Raw genomic sequence first — 24846 nt, forward strand, 5'->3', positions numbered from 1 at the left:
CACATTCTCCTATTGTATCGTCTGCCAAAGCCCAACAGAGACTTTACAGAATCTTTATTGTGCCTAACACTGCCCAAACTGAAATCGTCAAATGTAGCTAACTTTTTGGCAGCATCAATCTTGGTTTCAAGGATTTATCAGATCTCTGGACAACAATCAGGAATTTTGGTTTTAAACAAATGTTCGCCTTGTCAACATATACTAATGGCCGTATTCTAGATTGGATTCTGTCGAGAAACTCTCTGATCAGAAATACTCATGGTCAAAATGTTAATTGGTCTGTTCACCCCGGTATCTTTTTTAATATTGTGGCCTCAAAGGCAGAGAATAATTCCTTTCCGAGCAAAAACGGTGGCAGTTACAACAGGGAAAGCAGTATTTGTTTCATCAAGGACGTATATTAATTGCATACTAGGCTCAATGCTCTCTATATTAATGCCCAGCTCTCAGATCTTGTCTGTGCTTATATCATCTTGATTATGTATACTGAAGCTCCGCCCCTGAATGTTCACACCAGACATAATACAACCCGCTAGCGAAAAAGACCCAAGTCGATCTTGTAAGGATACCAAGTTTTAATCTCAGACAAAAATGAGAGCAACAGCAAAGAACTCTGCTGCCAAGAAGATTCTGCCGAAAAAAGGGTACAAGCAGAAGCTTAAGAGGAGATACATCGTAATTGTGACGTAACACCACACAGTAAAAAACCTGCTTGGCTAGTTAGTGCGTCACTATACACGATCAGCCTACTCCATAAGGGATGCCAGGTCATTGGTTCCAGCCCAGTCTGTCCGTCTTCCATCACGTGGGTGCTGCAGGGATGATCTTCTCACCGACGAAGGTCAATGAACAAATTAACTACACTCCTAACACAATGCTACTTTATCATTATATTTTGCACCTGACATGTTTTAAGACTGGCACAAGGGAGGTTCTGTGGCACTCTGACCTCCACACACGCATTTCACTCACTCCATCTAACGCTATCCGGCTCTAAGGTCTCCCCCTTCGTTTGTATCCCTCCTTTCACCTCACAGTACAAATAATATGATTGTAGTTCAAAGACCTTCAATGTCCATTATCTTTGAACATTTAGGACTTGTTACTTTGGGGCTGGTGGTTGAAGGTCACCTGATGCCATGGAATTCAGGTATCTTGTGGCTTAGTCAGTTTTAGGGGCTATAACTCGTGGTTGCCTGGGGGTGGGCCGGGTCATCCTTTGGCCAGTGTGAGATGACATGCACACCAGGCGCCGGTCTATGATCACGCCTTGTAGGGCACATTCCTCTTGGGTAAAAAACATCTTTGCAACACTGTTTGAACAATGAATGATCTTTATGGCAGTTGGGGGTGTGGTGTAAGGAACGCATGGTGGCAATAGTAAGACAGACGCAAGTGACCACAGTTCAAGGGTGTTTATTGAACTCTCACAAGGGTGTGATAAACACCTATCTAAACCTAAATCTGAAGATGGCAGCAAGCTATGATCATCAAATAGTAAAGAATGAAGACCTAGTGGAGTTGTGTCAACATAAAAGGGCCTATACTAAAAAACAGATTGCCAATCCTTAATGCTAATTTACAAATAATATGGGGTTAAGTTCATGAAATTATAAATCAGGATGATTGGGCCGTTGGCCTCCTTTCCCCACGTTTTTAGCACGGGTCAATGCGGTTCACTTGAGCCAAGCAAACAACTCTGGCTTCTGCTGCACAAGGAAACAGTTCTATTTTCACAGTTCAGGACCTCATTTGTTCAAGTCTCTTTGCTTCTTGCACGTCTCTTGACTCTGAGGGCCTGGTCTACACAAAACAACACATAAACATTCTTTTACCTGCATCCCCCTCACCTGGGCTCAGATCCCCTTCAAAACAATAGTTCAAAATATTCTTTCTTGGGTGGCTAATGGTTCATCCCGGATCCCTCTCAGCTGGGTTCAGATCCCTTTCTTTTGGTCAATTAGTCTCCCTCAGCTTGGTTCAGCTCAATTGAAAGTTAGTTTACATTATCAAAGACTTTCTAATGTTCACAGAATTTAGCAAGCCCAGTTGCATGACCACTTCGATATCAATATTCTTTTTTCTCACACTCAGCATCAGTTGGATAGCTAACAGAGAACTTCGAATGAGTACCCATGTGGCGCCGGACCACTCTGCGTATGGTATCATGGGTGTCCTTCCAAAGTTCAATCAAAAAATGCAATGACTTCTTTGGTTCCAATTATACTCATGTCACTCATCTCCAATGCCTCACACACTGTTCTCTTTATAAAAAGTTGCCACTTGCAACCTTGGTTCAAAACACAAGCTGTTTTGGTATCAGTCTCTCCAACTCACCGGCTGTGGTGTCTTTCTGACACTGCTTTGCTGTAGGAGACACAGTAACACATCAGGCATTCGCTCCTCCCCACCTTGGTTATCAACCCGGGAGAGCCCCGAGTACCTCCGACACACTGTGCAGCTTTGATCAGTCTTAGTTACTGGTCTTCGGTTTCTTACTTTCCAAGGCTTGCAAAAGTACTTCCTTCCTTGTGACTCTGTCTCTGTTCTTGCCGTCTTTCTCTGTGTATTAAACTGCCATCTTGTAACTGCTGTTTCCTCGTGTGGTTAGCCTTGCTTAGAGTGTGCTATTGTGCTCTGCCTTTTATCCATGCGGGCAGTGTGATGGAAGTCAGATGTGTGTAATAATCCGTAATTGCCTGACCTTGCCTGTCCATGGTGTTGGAACATTTCAGGTATACGGCGCTGTTGTTAGTCCATTTTTGCTCACGGTGAACTGTTTGTGAGAAAGTGTTTGTGTCAGTAAAGGGTGGGGGTTGAGTTCCTAAATATTCCATCTGGTAGCATTGGGGAAAGGTGTTATTGGGAAGGGGACACCGTGTCTCACCCTCCAGTGTCAGGGCCGGTGCTATCACTAGGCAAGGTTAGGCGCTTGCCTATATGTGGAAATGTTAGAGCGGCAAAATGCTACTTTAACACCTCCATGCTAATTGTATACTAACTGCCTTGCCTGTGATAGCACGGGCCCGACTGTCTGCAGGCTGACGCTGGCTGCAGCAGCAGCTGACCAGGAGGCGCTGCCGCACCATGAAGTTGGGGTCAGGTCAGGGTCACGAGTGGCATGGGCGTGGCAGCACTGTCACGGTCCGCCACCTGCACATTTGCACTCCACATGGCAGACCATGAAGGAAGCACCATGCGCCCCCTCGAATCTCGACCGATCATCGTGATGGTCATGTTATGAGTCTATCAGGGAATGCTGCAGTGCACTGTGCAGCTTTGTTGAGCCCCCTGCCCTGAGCCTGTTAATTTAAAATGGTCCACCATCCTGACTGTCCATCAGACGTGGTGGCCTGCGTACCCTGGCTGGAGGCCAGCAGCAGCCTTTTGCTGTGCAGTGCACCAAGCTAGTGAGTACCTGTCGCATATGCCACCCATCCTGGACCCGGCAGCCCCTGCTGTGCTGTGAGACTGGCCCTGGGGCTGGGCTCTGGCTGTACTGGAGCCTGTGCTGAGAACAGTGTGACGTCAAGCAGGTGAGAACTCCACACTAATTGTATAATGCCTTGCCTTGATAGCACCAACCCTGCTTCCTTCGCACACTCCCTCCTACTCTTCAAATCTCCCTAGCAGGAACGTGTGTGCTCTGCTGAACTGCGCGTGCAACACTAGGAGACTGACACTGTGCAGATTGCATGCTCGTGTGTGCCCTGTGTCTCCTTCACACTCCACTACACAAATGTCAGTGAGTCCTTTGCAAACACCTTTAGAACATAGTTTGGATTGCACGCCCATGTGTACCCTTAATCTAAATGCACTGACTATAACAGTGAGAAATAGCACCGAGTGTAGGCAGAGGTGCGTGCGTGCATGCAATATATTATGCATTAACTTAGCAAACTTTGTTAACACACCTGCTGTAGACACTCCGCCTGTGTGCAATGCAAACCCTTCCGGTCAATGGCACTAATGCAAGCAGGACCGACTCCACCTTTCAACCTTCCAAGGTCAATCAATAACATGGCTGCCATTTCCTTTCTTGGGGCAACAGTTGTTCTTGACTGAACCAGGACCTTGGATAATGTAGCCAGTCCCCCACGCTACCAATTTGGCGATTCGGAATATAGCTTTCCAATACATCAAGGGGAGCTGGAGGCAAGAAATTTACGGAATGCCCCATGTGGAATAATTATGGGAGTTTACTGAGACCCTGGAATGCAGGCAGGCCCAGTGTCCCTGCAGGTTGCGGAGTTTTCATAATTCTCGGACATTGTTTTAGTGATTACAACAAATGCGAGGAACATGGGGGTGCTGAGTTGCCCCATCTGCCTGTTTGGGACACATGTGCCAATTTGAGCTTGCAGTCCATTGACTACCTAAGGCCATGTTAATCCCTATAGCCAGGCCATTCCCACCCACTTCCTGCTCAAAACGCATCCACTCCTGGGATGTCTTTGAGCTCGCTTTACTCAAGCCAATAGTCCCATATCACCCAAGGTCATCTCAGAGTCAGCCCCTACCCCATCAGTCAGGCTGCACCAACGGCAAAAGATGTTTTGAGTAAGTGCAGTTCATTACTGCTTGGTCACAGCTCTTCTCAAGAAGGTAACTTTGAAATACAGCTGTTGCTTAAAAAAGATAAATCGGAGTTGGGGCTGTGAGGAGTGCCGGCTCATCACACTTCCTCATAGTATTGGAGTGCAAGGTAACCTATTTAAGGGGACATCATGACACTAATTTATTTATTTTTACTTATTTTATTGTTCATTTATACAGAGGTCGAGTGCTTCAAAGTGCCCAGAGGTGGGAATGGAACAGGGAACTACAGTAATCATTCTTAGGCCTTGAAGTTTCTGAGTGATTGACAGAAAAACTAGCATACTCGGCCTGACACCTAGTGGAAGTGCATGACATGCTACCTTAGCGACCAAGCTAGGGAGGGGGGACAAAAAGGGTGGAGGGGCAGGACAGACAAACCAACTGGCCCTGGTACATTTAGGTCATGCATGCGTACAGACAGAGGTGCGAGGAAGAGGGGAATGGAGGGGAACAAACAAGTCCAGTCCAGCAGGGCCCTGGGTTAAGTGCTGAGAGGTTGCCCTGCTCATGGAGCGTGATCTGAAAGTGCAGTAATGCTGAACATAGTGCAGTGGCCCGGAGGTATGTGCAAAAGACTGGCGGGGGAGCCTGGAACCTGTAAGGCTTTGGGGATGAACCAGGCAACCAGTCACCAAAACTGAACAGAGTTATGGAGGAGAAGGAGGGTGGAGAGAAAAAGAACAGAGGTTTGCAGGGGAGAGGGAGAGAGAGAGAACAGGATGTCTTGTGTTTTGGTGGTGAAATGTGCGGCTAGAGACGAGCAAAGCGCCTGGGTGTGTGTAGAAGATGAAGCGGCGGCAGTAGGGTTGGCCAGTTCGTTGCAGACTTTGAAAAGTTTGGCCATGTTGTTAGATGCCGCAGAGATTCAGGCTTGAATGTAGACTCCTTTCTTCGAACAGATGCAGAGTCTATATTGCCTTTGCCTTTGAAGAAGGCGGCAGGCCAGTTTGTCAGAGGGTGCACTTGAGGATCTCCATTTCTGTTCCACTGCTCTGCACTTGCGTTTAAGGGCAGTCAGATCAGAGTCGTACCAAGAGTTGCACTTCTTGGTAGGCTTCAGTCTGACCCTCATGACAGGGGCAAGAATTTCAAGAGTGCTTGCGGTGGAACGGTAAAAGTTAGAGAGGGCTGTGTCCGGGTGGGCCCCAGCCGCATGAGTAGGAGGAGGAAGAGAGTAGGAGGTGGAAGCAAAGGCAGCCACTGACACTCTTTTCATGGGCGGTGGTGTAGGGTGTGCCATTGCTAAAAAAGAAGAGAGCTTCAAGTGAGAAGAGAGAAGACAATGATCAGTCCATGAGAGTGAATTAGTGAGAGGAATAGAGATTGTTATGTCTGTGGAGATGAGAGCATCTAAGGTGTGGGCAGCAGTGTGCGTAGGACCAGAGGGTAGAATGGAAAGAGAGAGGGAGACACACAGGTTGCAGGATGTTAAGATCCTCCAGTAGGAGAAGTTGGGGAGGAGAGGAGAGCAGAGGCCAGGTCAGCCCATTCTGAGAGGAAGAGGGTGGACTGGCTAGGTGGCTGATAGAAAGTGGCCAGAGTAAGAGAGGCGACAGGCAAGAGAGAGAGCAGGCAAACCAGACATTCAAAGGAGGTGTAGACTTGAGTGGGAATAATGGAAACAGGGATCCACTCAGGAAAGATCAGGGCTGCTCCATCTCCTGGCCTTTTGGGCATGGGTTCAGAGAGGATCTTGTAGCCTTCAGGGAGAAGTGTGTCAAAACTCGTGACAGAGCTGTCCTTAAACCATATCCCAGCAAGAGCATCAAGGTTCAAGAGTTCAAGGAGGTGGCAGATGTCAGAAGAGTGCTTGACAGCAGGGTGAGTGTTTAGTGTAGCAACATGGAGCAGGTTGCCACTTTTGAAGGACTTGCATGGTGGGGTGCAGGGGACAGAGCCCCCACCCCTCCACCCCTTCAATCCGCAAGAGCGCCTGAGACATAGAGGAAGGAGGAGGCAGAGGAGGCAAGGATGACAAGGATGTCAGTGAGGGGGGTGGAGCCAAGATAGTGGAAAATGGTAAGGGAACCAGTGTGAGAGCAGTTGCAGGAGATCCAGATGTGACGGCAGTGGGTGGCCAGAGCAGCAGGGTGGAAGAGGCTGACAAGGTTGTCAGCGTGGTGCGAGTAGGTAAGGGAGCCTGTAAAGTTGAAAGCCACATCGGGGAGTTGTGAGGGAGGTGGTGAGGTTGGTAGGTGGCAAGGAGGCCAAGGTGGAAAAAGTTGGCATGGGAGACTGGGCAGCTGTCGAGGCGGGTGGCAAAGGAGCCTGTGAGGATGAAAGAGGAAAGTTGGTAAGGGGGGGAAGGAGCCTATCAAAAAGTAAAAGGTTGGGTTGAGGCCCTTGCACCAGGATGGTACCTTTCTGATAGACATTTATGATGGCCTTGGAGGTGGAAGAGGAGGCAAGAAGGGCCTCCCAGCGGGTCCCACCATTTATGTGTGAGGAAGAGTAAGGAGAGAGCAGAGTGGCCATATGGGGAGTCCATATGTCGGGAGATGGAACGACAAAGAGGATGTCAGTGAGAGTCTCTCTGGCAGAAGCACTGACATAGGTGTCAGCAATAGGAAGGCCTGGAGTGGAGGCCAGTATGTCCTTCTTGAGTTTCTCCCTGCCAGACTTAGTGAGAGGTGAAGGATAGGAGATGGAGAGGAAGTTAGAGAAGGTGGGGGAGATAGAAAGTGCCATAGTGAGGGACACAGAGTGTGGTTACTTAACCAGGCAGAGCAGTTGGGGTACACGTGAGAGGTAGGCAAGGGGGGAGCAAGCGCACATGGAGACACAAACGGGATGGGAGGAAACGATGAGAAATGAAGTGGGTGCTTGAACAGATAACAGACCAGAACAGTGGGAAGGGGGTAACCAGTCAGCACCTTCCCATGAAAAGCAGGATGTGCACACACCTAAAAATGATGTTTTAACAAGCAGCAAATTCAGTGCAGGATGTGAACAGAGCTAAGTTCGATTTTGTAAACAAGCAGCAAAGCCAGTGCAGGATGTGACCACAGCTACGTTCGATTTTTTCAACAAGCAGCAAAACCAATGCAGGATGTGAACACAGCTAAATGCAATTTTATTTTAAACAAGCAGCAAAATCAATGCAGGATGTGAACACAACTAAATGTGATATTTTAAACAAGCAGCAAAATCAATGCAGCATGTGAACACACCTAAACATGATTTTTTGGTAAACAGGTATAGCAGCATAATAGTACAGGGGTGTAGGCAGTAGAAGTGTAGGGCCAGGAAGGAGGGAACATTTTATGGCGTGGTACTTGCAAGAAGCGGTGTCATCTGAGATAGATAGGAGAGATTGTCAAGAGTGGCATGGCACAGAGTCGGGAGGATGATGCAGGCAACAGGTCAACAGTCCCCACTTACGTCATAGCTGAGGGCAGATCACATAGTCCAATCCTACCTAGTCGTGGTACCCAGCCTCAAGATGCATGTTGTTGGTTGGAGAGGAGTAAGGGGGCGGGGCGGAGCCACAATGCCCAGCCAGGCCCGGACAGGCACAGACAAGAGCCTTAGAAGTGAGGCCTTTGGAAGTTGGCCGGCCAGCCTGCCGGCTCAGTAATTAGCCCAGGATAAGAGGGACTTCACCAATCATTGGCCCTCCACAAGGGAACTCCCAACGGACCCTGGTGCCTTGATGTGGTCCGCCATCTTGGAATGGCTTAAACAAAGGCTAATTCAGCACTGAGAAGTAATGCACCCCAGGAATGCATGCACACATGAGAGAAACAGATGTTAACGCAGTGAGGGGTCTTTCTTTTTACGAAAAGTGATGCACTTTGCAAGAGTCTTTTTTTCCAAATGCCCCACGCGGAATGATCAGCCCAGGAGGGCTTACCTTGACCAGTAACAGGGTCACTGTTATTATTTTTTTGCTTTACCTCATTTGGTCGGGTGAGGGTTTGTATGTTATATTCTTGCAAAAGTGTTGGAAATGTCTTTTTACAACAGAGGCTTGAAAGTGAAAACGCAAAACAATAGAAAGCCAGACTGTGTTTACTTTACTTTATCAGCCAGCATCAGTCATTAATACAAGCAAAGCCTGCTGTGTGCATCCCTGTGTACAATAAGTGTCACACTGACATGAACGCTCCATGCACTGAGAAAGAGTCCCTTTGAATAATAACCCTTCAAAAGCGATTGCTGTTCCTGGCCATTTCTTCAGATAATTTTCAACCTCCCACCACACGCTATGAGTATGTCTGCAGCTGACACACAACCACATTCGAGAGCCTTCACAAAGCAGCCAGCCTGCGTGGATATAGTGTACCAGCGACATTGTAGTGCTCTTGCAGTTTAATGTGAAGAAAGATTGGAATCCATACACAGTAGAAGATGTGAACAATGTGTTAGGTGAAGGTAATGTAATGGGTTGCAGCAATCAGTAACAAAATGGTGACGGTTGGTTGAGAACGGTTAGGACCAGGAAAGATCGTGGTGGGGGAGCGCCAATCTGACAGTTTGCCTAGGGTGGAAAAATTCCTTGCACCGGCCCTGTCCGGTGTCCCACTTCCACTCCCCGAGGACCCTTCATCCAGGTGATCCTCCCACACTGGTCCACCTCAGGAACTGGATCCAAAATCGATGGCTGTGCCCTGGCCACCTGGATGACAGATCCCTGGGAACTAGCGGGTGAGAAGCCTTTAGGTTTCTCACAGTGGGTTGTCCTCATGGGAGATCGGGCATAGATGAAGGTTTCCCTAGTCTTGCAATTAGGGACTAGTACATGAAATGCTGCATTTGCTGTGCAGGCCTTGTCTCCTAACTAAGGTTACTAACATCTACGTAAAATGGCAGTCTTGCTTGCACCCTACGCTACATTATGTGGGTTGATTATATTGGGGCGGGGTCCTACCAACACCCCCATCCCCTGGCCCATCATAGTGCTTCGAATGCAGCTCGCCTTACTCTAAAGTGCTTAGGGGATATGATGGGGTCGCCCCCGTCCCAACATTCCACGTATCCGGAAGTGCCTGGGAAGTATATGGCTGTTGGCCTGGAAAACGCTGCCTGATTGTTTACTTTGTCCTCTTGTGCCGTGAGCTGGGATCCGTCTGTAAGAAGAAGCCTAAATCGCGTGGAAACGCTGACAAGTTCATCTTCAACTCGCAAAAGTCATTTTGGACATTGTGTCTTGCATAGACCGTGGGACTTGCTCTTGGTCTTGTGTGTGTCTTGTGTGAGCGTTTATATTTGTAACTTTTACACGCGCTAAAAAAGTCTCCCTATCCTGCTTTACAGCTCCACCTACAAGCCCTCCCATTAACATCCAGCCATCCCCATAAAAACACTGGTGCATGTGCATCTCGCGCGCACATCCGGAAGTGCCTGGAAAGTGTATGGCTATTTGGCTGTTATGCGGGTAGGTGATGGGTGCTGGGAGAGTGTATAGGTTGGTGGATAATTATTATCTTCTATTGTACTATTTTTTGATAGGTTCAGTGCACTGTTGACATTGTCTTATGCTTGTCTGATCATAAGAATTATGTCATGCTTTCACGGCTGATTTTCATCTAAAGTGGTGATAATGTTATTCTGATACGCTCTGCACATTCTGCTGGGGCTTACGTCTTGTATTACATCTCGTTTTTCTTTTTGGGTTTGTTTCAACCAAATATCAAAGTGCAGCAAAATTGTATGCAAAATCGTTGGTAGTCTACGGAGCGGGAAAAAGCATTGCAGAAACAAACATGTTACCGGGGCTGAGCTTCACCATCCCGATCCAACTACATGACTCATGTGAAGAGTCTTCAATGGTTATGCCACATGTCTTGTTATTAAGCGAACACCAAATGCACACAAGTACTCTCCCGTTTGGTCAGCAATCGCTTGCTGTCGAGCCAAATGACAGCATAAATGTGTGAAAGTACACTCCATCCGCACAGACGCATATGTCGAGCAGCGCTAACGGTCATATTGCTAAGCAGCATTCTGCTTTTGCGACAGGTATATCGCGGACTGGTAGATCTGCTACACATTTGAGACTTAGAACAGCTGCATAGCTGACGTTTTCATTCTTGGACCTACACCGCAAAATGAATGGGGTAAAAGATGCATAATCTCGCTGGATCCTCTCCCACAATATTTCTCCCATCAGAAGTGGGGAACATATGTTTACACAACACTCGGGGGGGGGGGGGGGCAACCAGCGACCGTCCATGAGTTCGCATACGATTCACAAAAACGAGACACGCTCCAATTCTGATTCCACAGCTCACTAACCTAAAAAATGATATGATTCTGCCGAGTGTGAAGGTGGTGAACACTATGGTATTAGATTAATTTTGTGCATTTGACACAGTCATTCATGAATTACTTTGGTCAAAACTTCTGGCTATGGGTTTTTCCCCCAAGTCTTGTTCAAATAATTGCATAGCTACATTCTGACAAGACTTTTCAATTAAGAGTCACACAAGACAGTGCTTTGATGCCTTTAATTCCAAATAGGAGGGGAGTAAAACAATGGTGTAATCTTGCCGCAACCTTGTTCATCTTATACATCTCCGATATGGACAAGTTGTGGCAAGATGCATCTATGTATCCAGTGAGACTGGGTGGGACTAAGCTACATTGGCTATGTTTCGCGGATGATATTATTTTGATGGATAGGACACTGCATGGTTTACAACTAAAGCTTGACAAATTTTATGAATACGCGAATAATCACAACTTGAAGGCTAACTCAGCTAAATCAAAAGTTATCATTTTTTTGCAATAATAAACAGATCAAATCATACTACTGACATATTGCTGACACACGAATTGAGAGGGGTCTTAGTTTATGCTACCTTGGATACACCTTGTCTGATGTAAGTTCTAATAAAAGCATGGGTCATGGGACTTAAAGAAAAAGCTTGTCCTTTGACTTCCATGAGAATTAACTTCAGGAAGCATTGTAAGTTTTCTTTACTTCTGGTCTTTGCTTTCTATATGATGAAGGCCAAACCCATTTTACTTGGTTTGGACTTATGTGTGCTCTAGTTTGATAATATCATAAACAGCTTACAGGCCCAGATGTGGAAATGCAGTCTAGGTTTAGCATCGGCAGTTCCAAAAAGCATCATTTTACACAAACTGGGCCTTTCATTGTTGGCCTCTAGATGGACCTGGTGCAAATTATCCAGATATGCAAAAATATTGGTACCACCGCGTAACTTGGTCTTCGTTGATCTCAATGAGATGATGAATGAAGGCAAGTTAGCACCTATGATTGCATTCATTGAACAAATTAATGCAATTCTGGTAAATATTAACGTCACAATTGAGGACTTAAGCCTAGGTCTACCTAATGTTAAAAGCAAATTATATGCGTTCAACTGGATAAGAACAATAGACTCTAATAGCTCATACAAAGCATATTCTGAGTATGCCCTATTTTTGAGAGAGCAGGAGCGGCAATCTCCTTATATTATAACATTTCCCTGTGAGAAAGCAAGGACTGCCTACTTCAGATTCAAGTTGAATCAATATCATACACTTGAACACACCAAATATTGGTGTAAATTTACTACTTTTTTTTTTTTTAATTGAGTTAGCTGTTATAAACAACTTTTCAATATACAAAATTAGACAATTTAAAAAGATAAATACACAAATCATTTGGTTACATTCATAGATAATGTACATACTCAAGCAGCCAAGTTGTCATAACGATGCAAAAGACCAAGGCCAAGACCAAAGCATACAACATACTTAGACTCTGGATCAACTACAATCAGATAATTCACAGAACTAGGTTTCACCAGAGATCGAACAAATCATTGCCAGTGTATCAGGTATAGGCTGCCTGAGAGTGTAACTTTCCTCATTTATCAATGTCCCAATTCACCGCAGATAGAAAATTAAATAGAGCTATCTGAACAGAGTAATTGTTAAAACACAGTAAAAACGACCATCGCATTTCAGGGTCGATAGTTGCTAAGATGCTAATCACTTTTGAGAAGCACTACTAGGAATTTGGACATGACTTGTCAGTTCTGCAAAAATAATGTCCAGCCGGAATCTTTAAATCATCTGGTTGTCTATTGTCCAGCCTTTGAATCTATTATATGTCAACAATTGGGTATATACTATCCACAAGCAACTGACCTTGCACAAATGAGATTTTGAGATAGAGATATGCGGGTGATAGTATTAGCTTTGTTGTAGCATTAACAAGAGTGTTATTTAAAATTAAAATTGATGAAGAAAGAATCTAGAGAAAAGAAACTGGTTGCCTAGTGTTGCCTTGTTAGCTCAAGTTTGTTATAACCTGATTTACGAAAGAATTTGTCATAACCTGTTTTGTGAAAGCATCTGTCATGTATTTTTCTTAAAATCAAATATTGAGGTTTTCTGAATTTATTTTTTGCGAGATGCAATGTTCACATCTATGGAAGATGGTTGGTTTGTCTCCCATTTGATGCCTTCATATGAGGTCTAAAATACATTCTTGAATTAGTGCATCCCATTGTCGTCTCTTACAATTGATGGGTTGTATACAATATAGGTGGCAATATCTTTTTGTGACGAGGCAGCACTATCTGTCTTATACTTCATTGTGGGTTATATGATTTGATTTTATGAAATGTAGTATTGGTGGAAAGTAAATATCTTCCTGCAGGATGCGGTTTATATCATGTTTTGTATGAATATGCCTTACAATGTGATTTGTGTCAGTTTGTAGTTTTTATATATGTAGTATTTTAAAAGTCTTTTGATGTATAAAAGTAACATGATGTATCTTCTTTTATGATATGATTTTAAAAGTTTGTTTTGTCAAACTATATACAACAAATACATTGATGATTGGGGGAGGTCCAAATAAGCTTGTTGGCCACAGACCCAGTAGTAATCCATCACAGCTGCTATTTCCTTCTTCATGTCTGGATTCAGGAGTGTCTTATTGCAACAAAGACTGTGTACCCTTGCTGCGGAAACAAAGTTCATATGCTTCTTCCCTGTGCACTCGCATCAGCTTTTCAATTTTTGCAGTCCACGTCAGCTTTGTGATATGTTCTGTCCATATTTGTGCACATACATTTTCCACCTGCGCTATCACTTCCTTGTCATATGTTACCAGTCCTTCTGCTAGGCAAGGTAATGTGGTGTCCTGCCATTTGTTATTGACATATTTATGCATTTTCACCATCAAATAGGGTAGCTCCACACACTTGATCATTGTTGCAGATCTGGACCCACCATTTGCAATTTCACACTGTGTGCCTGGAAAGTTTCTTTTATTCTGCCTAGTGCAAGATGAACTAGGCATTGTGCCTCTGTAATTGGGACTGCTAGCGGTACTAACACCATGGGAGCCCCTGACACATGTGGAATGAGTGAACACAAATAGCTTCCATTCACAACGTTTCTTCCCACGCCACTCATGTCAGTATACCAACTGTTGTGTAAATTCAGGGTGCCGTGTGTCCTCAATCGCATCCAAACCCAGCCCTTGACAACTATCATACTTTTTTCCATACTTCCCTTTTCATTCTTCTATACGCTCCAGGAGTGCCGGCCTTAACATTCCTATCGAAAATTTCACCAAATTGTTTTGAATCATTAAACAGACGTCGAATTGCTGGAAACAAACTATTTACTTTTACCATCATTGCCAATTGTGCAAGCACACTCGCTGCCGTGTTGTTCCTGGTATAATCATCAACAATACTTGTATCCAGACTATTGCAACCCCTTTATGCATTTCCATTATTATTGTTAGCATTTATGTTGCTACTAATATATTTAAATCCACTAATATTGTCAACATTTATATGTACTGTCCCGCTTAAGTATACAGTCCCCTTCCCCCTTTATATGACATCCCCCTATAGCATACTCTCCTCAATAAAGCCCCAAGAATACCATCAATATCATACATGAACCTCGAATAACGGTCATGCCACAGTAATAGGCATAGGCCCATGTATTATCATTTGTGCATTTACACTTCGGATCTAAACTTAACGAATAGTTATTTATATTGGTGCGGTTCATCTTCTTCTCTCCTGAAATGGAAACAGAATACACAGAACAAAAAAAGGAGAGATGTACAAGACATACCTTTACAGAGAGAGAGAGAGAAAGAGAGGGAGAGAGAGAAAAGCAGAGAAAGAAAAAAAGAGAGAGAGAAAAGAGAAAGAGAAAGAGAAAAAAGAGAAAGAGCTCCTGAAAAAAGAAAAATACAGAGATAGGAGCTGCACTTTGGCCCATTAAAGGAGTGTGACACTGCACACTTACTATGCCTATACAGGCTGGTAAGATAGATAGGGCACAGGTACTACTGCCACTCCTTTACAATAAATGACGTGCTGACATGCTGTCTGGAGGTGCCCTGCGGATGTCGCAGAGGTGGACCCAATATCGCAAACCATTTACTTTCACAGCGAGGGGAGTGTAAAACACCAACCTTGTAAGGCCAGCGGAACCAAGGATTGTTCCACCTACACATGAAATTGCAAACTCAGGATATGTCGCTGTCATGGTTGCTACGTCTAATGTGGCTGTTGTCTCAATTCTGGGAGGTGCATTCTGTCGAGAGACACATTTAATTGCCCGTGTTAGTGTGGTCAAATAATCTTTAAACTCATCACCTAACACTAGTGCTGCCCTATTTGTGTCTGAAGCTCTTCTTACAGGAGATATGGGGGTGTGCATATGCCTACCAGTGACCACCTCGTGAGGTGACAAATGGTGGTGAGGTGACAAATGGTGGTCTTTGCTGGGATGGGCTGTGTGCGTAGACTGAAGAGGACTAGGGGCAAGCAGTGCTCCCAGTTCTTTTTCAATGTGGTACACAGTTTGGACAATTTGCTTATGAGGAGCCTGTTGATCCTGTCCATAATGTCATTGGCCTGTGGGTGGTAAATTGAACACATCCAGTGCCCAATGCCAAGTAGTGCTGTGACGTGTGATGTGCAGAAACAGTGCATTGAAAAAATGTGTGCAATTGTCTCGCCTTAAAACCCTACACACACCCCTATGAGGGAAAAGCTCACGTACCAAGAATCTAGCAGCACGAGGCCCTACTTCCACCCACCTTGAGAAAGGGCAAACCACTACTATGAGGTACCTGGAGCCATTGCAACGCTCATCCATGTCTGCATAATCTATATGCAATTCACAGAAACTTTAAAATGTGGTGCAATGTACAACCATTTCTGTAATGTTCTCCTGAATGTTTGGTTTGAACCAATCCTCCTGTAGGTCTGCTTTGATGTGCTGCTTCAAACTGTGGGATGGGTTGTGTAACTGTTCAAATTACACTGTTAGCAGCTCATGTGGTATTATTATCTTCCCAGAACTCTGTTGTCCCCAGAATAGATCTGTCGGGGATTGTTTGCATCCCCTTCATAGCCACAATTATTTCTCCCTTTCTGGTGCCTTTCCTTGTAATGTAATTGTCTGGGAAATAGGCAATGTTGTGTAGAGGTGAAGCCAAGGACCCCCCCCATCAAAAGATCTGCCCCCAGGATGCCTATATGTTGGGAACCGGAAATGGCTACACGAGCAGGTAGAACCATTTCGACCCTGGTGACCCGGGAACTCCCATAGGACTCAATGGGAATGGGGCACTGGAAACACCGGCACCATCTCGTGATGGTGCCGGTGTTTCCACGTCCGCCTGCAGGCGGGCGGTGTTAAACCCGCCAGGTCAGCCATGGCAGGAATGACACCTCAGCCTGCAGGACTCGAGATCACCTGGTATGGAAACAACGGTGGCGGCGGGTTTAACGCCACCGTTATTTCCATACCGGGTGACTCATAATGAGGCCCAAGGTATCCATTGAGAAAACCCTACATACATGCATGAAGAAATAGCAAATTTCTGGCTGGGGTTCTGGAAGAAGTATGCATCTAAATAAGAAAGGAGACTGCTGATGTCATACGAAGTAAGAGCTGACGTGTCCAGAAGAGAGAACATTGACATTCTATACAAATAGAAGATGAAGCATAGAAGTTTAGCAGCATTTCGGGTTTGAAATGAAGATGCTCGTGTAAAGAAGCACTAAAGAAAATGAAAAGTCATTTTACACCTGTACAGATGCAGCAATGCAAGTAGGGAAAAGTAATCACAAATGCTGGCTATGTAATGAATTAGATGTGGCGATGTGGCAATGTATACATATAAGAATGTATAAAACCTGGACATTCGACGATGCACCTTAGCAAGGCTTGAAAAAAACTCCTAATTGGAGAAGATTTCAGTGTGGCGCAGTTGGAATCAAACTGATGGCAAAAGGGAGCTTCGAGAAAGGCTTGGCTGGCCCAGGCCCAAGTAGAAAAAACCACAGTGAATTGTGTGCCTGTCAAAAAGGCTGCAACGAACGTGAGAAAAGAACAACCTCTGTTTGAAGCAGAATGAAAAAACGCTGGAGGCGTCAATAGTTCATCATTTAATAAAATTAAATGTAGCAAAAGGCTCAAAAGAGTGGTCTCTAGTCACATGGTCGAAACCGAAAATAGCTTGGGGCAAACTACACCGAAACCAGGAGACAGAATGATGCCACACTCCCTTTATTTCTCAGGCACAAACAGATTCCGCAAGGCCAAGTTCAAAGCCTTAATTGACTGGCAGACTTTAGGAGTGATGATAGATGTTGGTATAATTGGTGGGAAGGCAAGACCACGCCAACCCTCCATGCACCTGGGATGGTAGCATGCATGTGGCTAACGTGTGGAATATTCCAGAAGGGTACAAGTGTGCCAAACCAATTGTAGACGGCCACATAGTTAGGAGCCCTATAGTTTGTGTAGTCAATTGATAGTCGTGTATTTAGTGATGATGATGATGACTCTTCACTTAGGATGGGCTTAGTTGCCCACTTGACTTAGACACCCAATCACAACCCCCGGCTATATAGAACATATACTTAGATGTTCCCTGAAAGCCAACCACCGTTACTCGTAGGTTTTTGAAGTTTGCCATGCAATATGATGTCCAAATATGAGGTCAGACTTTAGCAGGGCATAGGAGACCCACAATCAACGTCTCCTCCAATTTGTACTTTCATCCTATGTTTTCTGTACCTAACCACAAGGTATATTCCACTCACTAGTAAGCTGCCCGTTGAATGTATAAGTGGATAGTTTACACCGTAGGACATCTGTAAACATGTTACATTGAATTTTTAACATAACTATGTATCTGTTTACCACAATGGTCATCATGTATTGTCATGTATATATAAATACTTAAATACTTTGCAAAAAAGAAAAAGTATCAGCTTATTAATAATAAAAAGCTGCCATTTCCACATGGGTAAGAGATATGTGTTCATCAGCAGCAAATGTATTGTTTCTAACAATGGTTGTCCGAGCTGTATGGGCACCCATAAGGGTCTAAAAACCAGTTTGCATTGTAATCATATAGCATTCCCTTGATTCATGGAGTGTAGGACAACCCCCTAGTTATAACGCAACATGATGTCAGCAATGATGAAGTTTTGTTATAAGTTATGTTTTTCTAAATTGTATTGAGATTGTGCTTTGCAACGTCAGATGATGTCCGTTGTAACTCCCTGTTTTAGTTAATTGATATTAAAACAGAACCACACTTTGCCAACTTCCTGAGTCGTTTTGATTATTGATGTTTGAGTAATTCCTGCATCCCCATCCACCTCTAAGTATTGTTGCCTCGTCTTATATGACTCAGTTCTCTGAGTTCAGCTGTGTAAGGTACTGGATGTTTGCTTGCTGGTTAGGTAGTCACAATGTACTCAGCGGGCATTTTATTGGGCAGGTACGCTGCCATTTTCACTGCCGCATCAGTGGCTGCATTCCCATTGATATTTCATAGTTCCCGTTAGTGTGGGCAGCACACTTGATGACCGCCACAACAGATGGCTGGGATAATGCTTCTATCAGTGTTTCTAGCAGTACCGCATGCTGCACTGGAGACCCACCTGTCCTCTGATACCCCCTCCTCTTCTAGCGGGATAGACCGCGTGCACAGTTGTTGTGATGTATGCTGAGTCTGAATATATGGTGACATGGCACCCTTGGGATGCTCACAATGTTTCGATGAGCGCTATGAGTTCTACCGCCTGTGCAGAACAATGCATGGCAATCTTTTCATAAAATATGACTTTTACTCCACCTCTTCAAATCCTACCACAGCTGCCCCTGTATTTTCCTGTCCACTATCTTGGTCAATTGTGGATGACCCATCAACAAACAGTACCTCACCCTCCGCCAATGCGCAATCTTTCACTTTGAGAATGTCATCGTCCTCTCCATTGTATGTGGCACAGTCGTGCACCGTTAGATCTGTGACAGTGGGCATTTCTGTTAAGAAGGTGGCAGGATTCACTGTTTTACCTCTAACCACATGAATGTGGGGCCTTGAAATAATAATCTCATATGCAGAAGATCTCTTTGTAGTCAGGGTGGATTTTGACCTCTCCAGGATGGCAAATAGAGAGTTTTCCAAATATAATGTAACTGAGCATCCCATTACAATAGTAACAGTTTTTTCTATGGCAAATGCAGCAGCTGTAAGTGCTTGTTTGCAGGTGAACTGCCATTGCATCACTGAATCCAGTGTGCTGCTGTAAAGGCCAGTGGTTTATGGCCCATAGTTCTCTTCTGTACCAACACTGCGATCATGAGCTAGCCATCTGAATGTGAGAACAAGTAACATTCCTGTGTGTAGACTGGAGTGACCAATACAGGTGCTGAACTAATAACTTCTTTTAGATCTTCAAATTGTTTTATCATATCTGCAGTCCACGTTAGCTTATGATCCTTTGTTTTTTTGTGCTTCTTTAAGGGCCTGCAGAAGTGGCCTTGTGTATGCCGCATAATCTAAGATCCATGCTCTACAATAGTTGGACAGCCCCAAAAACCTCTGCATTTCTTTAACTGAAGCAGGTCTGTGGGTGGCGCGTTCTGATGCTGCCCTATCTGGTAGTATTATTTTACCATTCGCCGATATGGGCTGCAACCAGACAGAGCACCTCCTGTTGGCAGTATGGCAACTTAGCATTGTCGATCTTGTACCCCTTATGCGCCAGCAATTGTAGGAGTATAATGGAATCCCTTCGGCAGCATTGCTCAGCATTGTTCACTGTTACTGCACATAAACAGATCGTCCACATACTGGAAAATCGTGCTGGGTACCTGAATGTTCCCTAAATCAGCATGCAATATTCTGTTAAAGATGCTCGGGCTCTCACAGTACCCCCGAGGTAACCTAGTATGTTCCAAATGCATTTGGCCCTGTGTAAATGCTGTGAGGTACTTTGACTCAGGATGGAGTGGAATCGAGAAGAATGCATTCTTCAAGTCCACTACATTGAAGTATGTGGCTTCTTTGGGGATACTGCATAGAATTGTCAGAGGATTGGGAACAACCACAAATTCTTTCTGTACCACATCATTGAGGGGGTGCAAGTCCTATATCCTTCTTCAATTGCCCCCTGTTGATTTCTTGACAGGGTATAACTCTGTGTTACATGAAAACAGGGATGGCACAATGATCACTTGGTCCAGTAGGGCTGGTATTGTATTTCTGATACGCTCCGTTTTAACCTGGTTAGCACCGCACCTGGTTTCAGTTTTATAATCTCTGGGGCACGTCTTTCAGTAGTCCCACATCGTGTGGATTTGTAGTCCACATAAGCATAGTTACATGTTGTAAGTCTTCATCAAGAAATAGAGATGAAGTTAGTACTGCCATCAGGGGGCACTGCACCCTTTGGTACTGTACCATTATGTCTGTCACAGGGGAAACAAATCTCCAATATTATCTCCCCATTTTTGTCATTGTTCTCAAACACCCCATCATCATCCCTCATTGTCTTTAACTGTACAGTTGGATCTATACAGAGCACTGTGTACCACTCACGCCCATCTTTGCCTATTCCTAGCGTGACAACCCTCTTGTCAGACACCAACAAACCCTGTAAATCCAGTGACAATATTGTTCCCGCCACCACCTCAGGTGACACAACTTGGTTAAAGATTAAATCTGTAGGCACTCGCCAACACTGATTAGACATCTGATGCACCGCATCCATAAGCACAGTAATGCCATAAATGAACATGTTCGGGTCCACGGGAGTCACCACCACCTCATTTGTCAGTGTGTGTATTATCAGCATTGCCATTATTAACCACATCCCAGGTGTGGAGCAAACTATACCGCGATCTGTTAATGATATTGGCCCTCATTCCGAGGTTGGTGCTAAGGGAAAAACAATGCCAGTAAAGGAATACTGGCAACGATTACCGCTATGGCATATTCTGACCAACCAGACCGCAATTAACGGCATCGTAAAGTACAATGTTGTTAATAGCGGTCTGGTCACACGCACGCGACCCACCATGCCGGCATTAGCGGCATGCCATAAACCGGAGTAGATCACAAGTGAGGCGGACATGCTAATAACGGCCTCATGAAGGCGTAAAAAGTGCTTATCGGCACGCCGTAAATACCGGCATCACAGACATGCCGTTAAAAGCCCTGAGCAGTGTTCCAAACTGTCACAGGTGCACACTATCAGCACAGGTGGAGGAAATTGAGTCAGGCCCAGTACAAAAGGAGCACACCTACACACCACACCCCCTCCCACACCAAGATGATTTCAATAGTAGTAGCATTACTGGAGCTGGAGTACTTGCTTGCATTGCCACAACATCAACAACAACAACAGCCGCCACCACAGAGGAGACGCAGGATAAGAAGGAGGGTGAGGCAGGCCCAGCATGACTCACCAGTGCAGCCACTGTTACCACGCCGGCAGCCCCCAATTGCTCGCATCAGAGCCAGTCCATTCAATCTAACCCCTGAGCAGATCCACACCCTGTACTGCCTGGACCGGGTTACCATCACCACCACAGTGGACCTGATACACAACGACATAGTTAACCATCATCGAAATACGCATCGCCATCACCCCTCTACTGAAGGTAGTGTCTGTGCTCCACTTCCTTGCCACAGGCACCTACCACCACACAGTGGGGCACATGCATGGCATATCACAACCCTTATTTTCCCAGATTCTGAACCAAGCGCTGGATGCCCTCCTCAAGCACACAAGGGACTACATATCCCTCCCACGGACTCCCCAGGAGATATTTGATACAAAAGTTGGCTTCCATGCACTGGCAGGCATGCCAAATTGTGTAGGTGCCCTCGACTGCATCCACGTGGAGTTGGTGGTCCCGCATGCCATGGAGGTGATGTACCACAACCGCAAGCAATACCACTCCATCAATGTGCAGATGGTATGCGATGCCAGCAAGATCACCACACATTGTTGTGGCCGATATCCTGGATCAACTCATGACTCTATGGTCCTGCGGAAATCCACGCTACCACGCTTCATGGAGCAACATGCTGGACGACGTGCCTGGCTGTTTGGTGTGTTGCCTGACTGGGCCATGGCAGTGCATCGGGGCTGTGAGGTGGGGGGATGCATACTCCACCTGGGTGGGAATGGGGGCAAATTCATACTCCACCTGGGTGGGAATGGGCGGGATGCATACTCCACCTGGGTGAGAATGTGGGGGGTGCATACTCCACCTGGGTGGGAATGGGGGATGGATACTCCACCTGGGTGTGAATGGGGTGGGGGGATGCATGCTCCACCTGGGTGGGAATGGGGGGATGCATACTCTAACATGTTGCCAATGTTGGTGTGAATGCACGGTGTGCACATCACCGAACACTGTGCCCCAAAGCATCACAAATGGTACATGACACCCAAGTTCCATAGGAATGAAGTAAGGTCGACACCTATCACTACATGACTAACAGGAAACCACCCCTCATCCCACAACACATGCACCACTCATCAGCGGTCCTCACCCTCCGTAATGCCATCCTGCACAATGCAGTGCATATGCACTATGTTGCTGTCTCCAGCATATCACCACACAGGACAATCAACCCTGGGAGTGCATTAAACTGAACCAACTAGGAAATCCACAGTGTGTCACCGGGGGAATGATCAGTGCTGATTGCCCAATATTGCACAGACTACTGCCAATGCTCCCCCTAAGTAAATCTCACAGAACACAACACATCACTAATTTGACTGTATGCAAATACGATGCACGTGCAACAAGATGTCAGTGCACACCATGTATCATCTTGAGGATGCAACCCACACCATTAGTCCATGGCACAGGACACATTGAGGGACTCTAAATGGGGTCAATGCATCCAGGGGCATGTGCATGTGGGCAACAATTACCTGCTGGCCTGTGTGACTGGTACAGCTGTCCATCATGATTTGGCATAGCAGTGTTTACTTTGGACATTCACCTCCATTGTCAGATGTCGTGGCACCACACTCCATCTCACCCACGCCTTCAATCGATTCAGACCCGATCATTCTTGCACATGTGTCCTCCCATGGGGTAAGCTTAATGGGTGAACTAGGTCCTCCTCCAGTTTCCATGGCCTGTGTGTGATTTATTGATAGTATATTGCGCACCCTTAGGCGCAGATCATCCCACCGCTTTAGGCAATCTTTCACCATACGGGGTGTGTTGCCCACTGCACTAACCTTCTGGGCAACAAATGCCTAGATCTCTTTTTTGCACAGCACTGCCTCTCACCTCATGTTGCTGCTGAATACAGTGCCTGCATGCTCGTGCAGAGTGTCCACAAGCATCTGGAGCTCATCCTGGCTAAATCTTTCCTTTCGGAGGTGGGCAGACCACTTCTTCAGAGCTTTAGGCATTCTTGTGTAGTAGGATGAGGTTTTTAGACTATCACCAGTGTCCCAGGGGTCCTGTGTGCTGAGGATGACAATGGATTGTGTTTTTAAAGATGGCTGCCATGCTCCTTCCCGTTCCTGTGCGATGATGCTATTTCTGCTTCCGCTTATTTACGGTGACTGTAAATAGCAGTGTCTGCTAATTACGGTCACCGCTAATGCCGCTTTGGACTATGTCAGTAGTGTTATCTACGGTGAGCTTGATACCGGTAAGGGCTTTTTGGGGGCCTATTGTGGCATGGCGCAAGGTACCATACCGGCACGGCGCAAAGCTCGTGCCCATGAAGTCGTAATCGTCCTCTTTTAGCAAACTGGTGCCAGCTCGGACACGCTATTTGCGCCATGCCGGTAAGGGACGATACTTACCTCCAAGCTCAGAATGAGGGCCATTTTCATGTTTAATTTGCTGAGCAGGTCCCTGTCCAACAAATGTAGGGGGGCACATTCTGAATGTAGTAAGGGAGCCTGCACCACCTTCCCTGCTGTTGCTGTGGCGGGTGCCGCACTTGTATGTCAGAAACTTGAGGCTGCTGCTTATATGTTTGGTGTTGCTCCTATAGATATCCTTGATTCGGATACCCTTGACCCTGTTGCAGATACCCTAGCTCTTGGGGCTCTTGACCCTGCTGTTGTGACCGGCAATTATACCCCACTACAGACATGCTACTGCATTCCCTTGCAAAATGCCCCCACCTCAAACAATTCCAACATTGTGATGTCCAATCCCATCCCCATGTGTCCAAATGCCCCCCACTCTTGCTCCCTGGAAGCCCCCTCTTCCTTGCTGCACTCCTCCTTTCTGCCAACGTGGGCTGGGATACTGTTGCCTGCTGTCCCACTGTCCACGTCCTCCTTCAGCGCAGAGCGCAGCAATGGTGGCGCTCATGACCTGTTGAGTGCTCTCTGTCCCCTCCACCTGTACTGGCATCGACACAGGTGCCTGGACAACAATTTCTACGAGTTCCATTTCCTCTGTTTGACACCTTTGGGCTGTTTCCCTATCCCGCTCCTTGATTCATTTGCAATGGTGCACTGTGATACTCTGTATCTCCAGCCAACCCTTTGCTTTGATACCCACAATATTATCTAATGCCTTTTGTACTTCCATTGGCAAGCACATCTTTACAATAAAATAGAAAACGATATTTAACGGTCCAACGGCCCTCCTGTTTCAGCTATCCACATCTCTGGTAATTTAAGAATGAATTTAGCTGGGTCCTCATTATCGCCCATTGTACATTGCATCACGGAAAAAAACAAGTGTCAATAGCAGTTATAGTAGAATTACTTGGTTGGCATATGGGGACGATTTTATTTTATTAGACCCTACTCTGCATGGATTACAGCTGACCATAAATACCTTGAGTACATTTGCCATAACTAATCATCTCAAGATAAATGTAGAGAAGAGTAAGACCATGGTGTTTGTGAAGAATCGAGGGAGACAGAAGATATATGTATGGACACTTGAGGGAGACCTTTAAGAACAAGTCATACATTATAAATACCTTGGACTCTATGT

This window comes from Ambystoma mexicanum, chromosome 13 (assembly GCF_040938575.1).
Source record: "Ambystoma mexicanum isolate Mex_15411 chromosome 13, UKY_AmexF1_1, whole genome shotgun sequence".
Classification (NCBI taxonomy): domain Eukaryota; kingdom Metazoa; phylum Chordata; class Amphibia; order Caudata; family Ambystomatidae; genus Ambystoma; species Ambystoma mexicanum.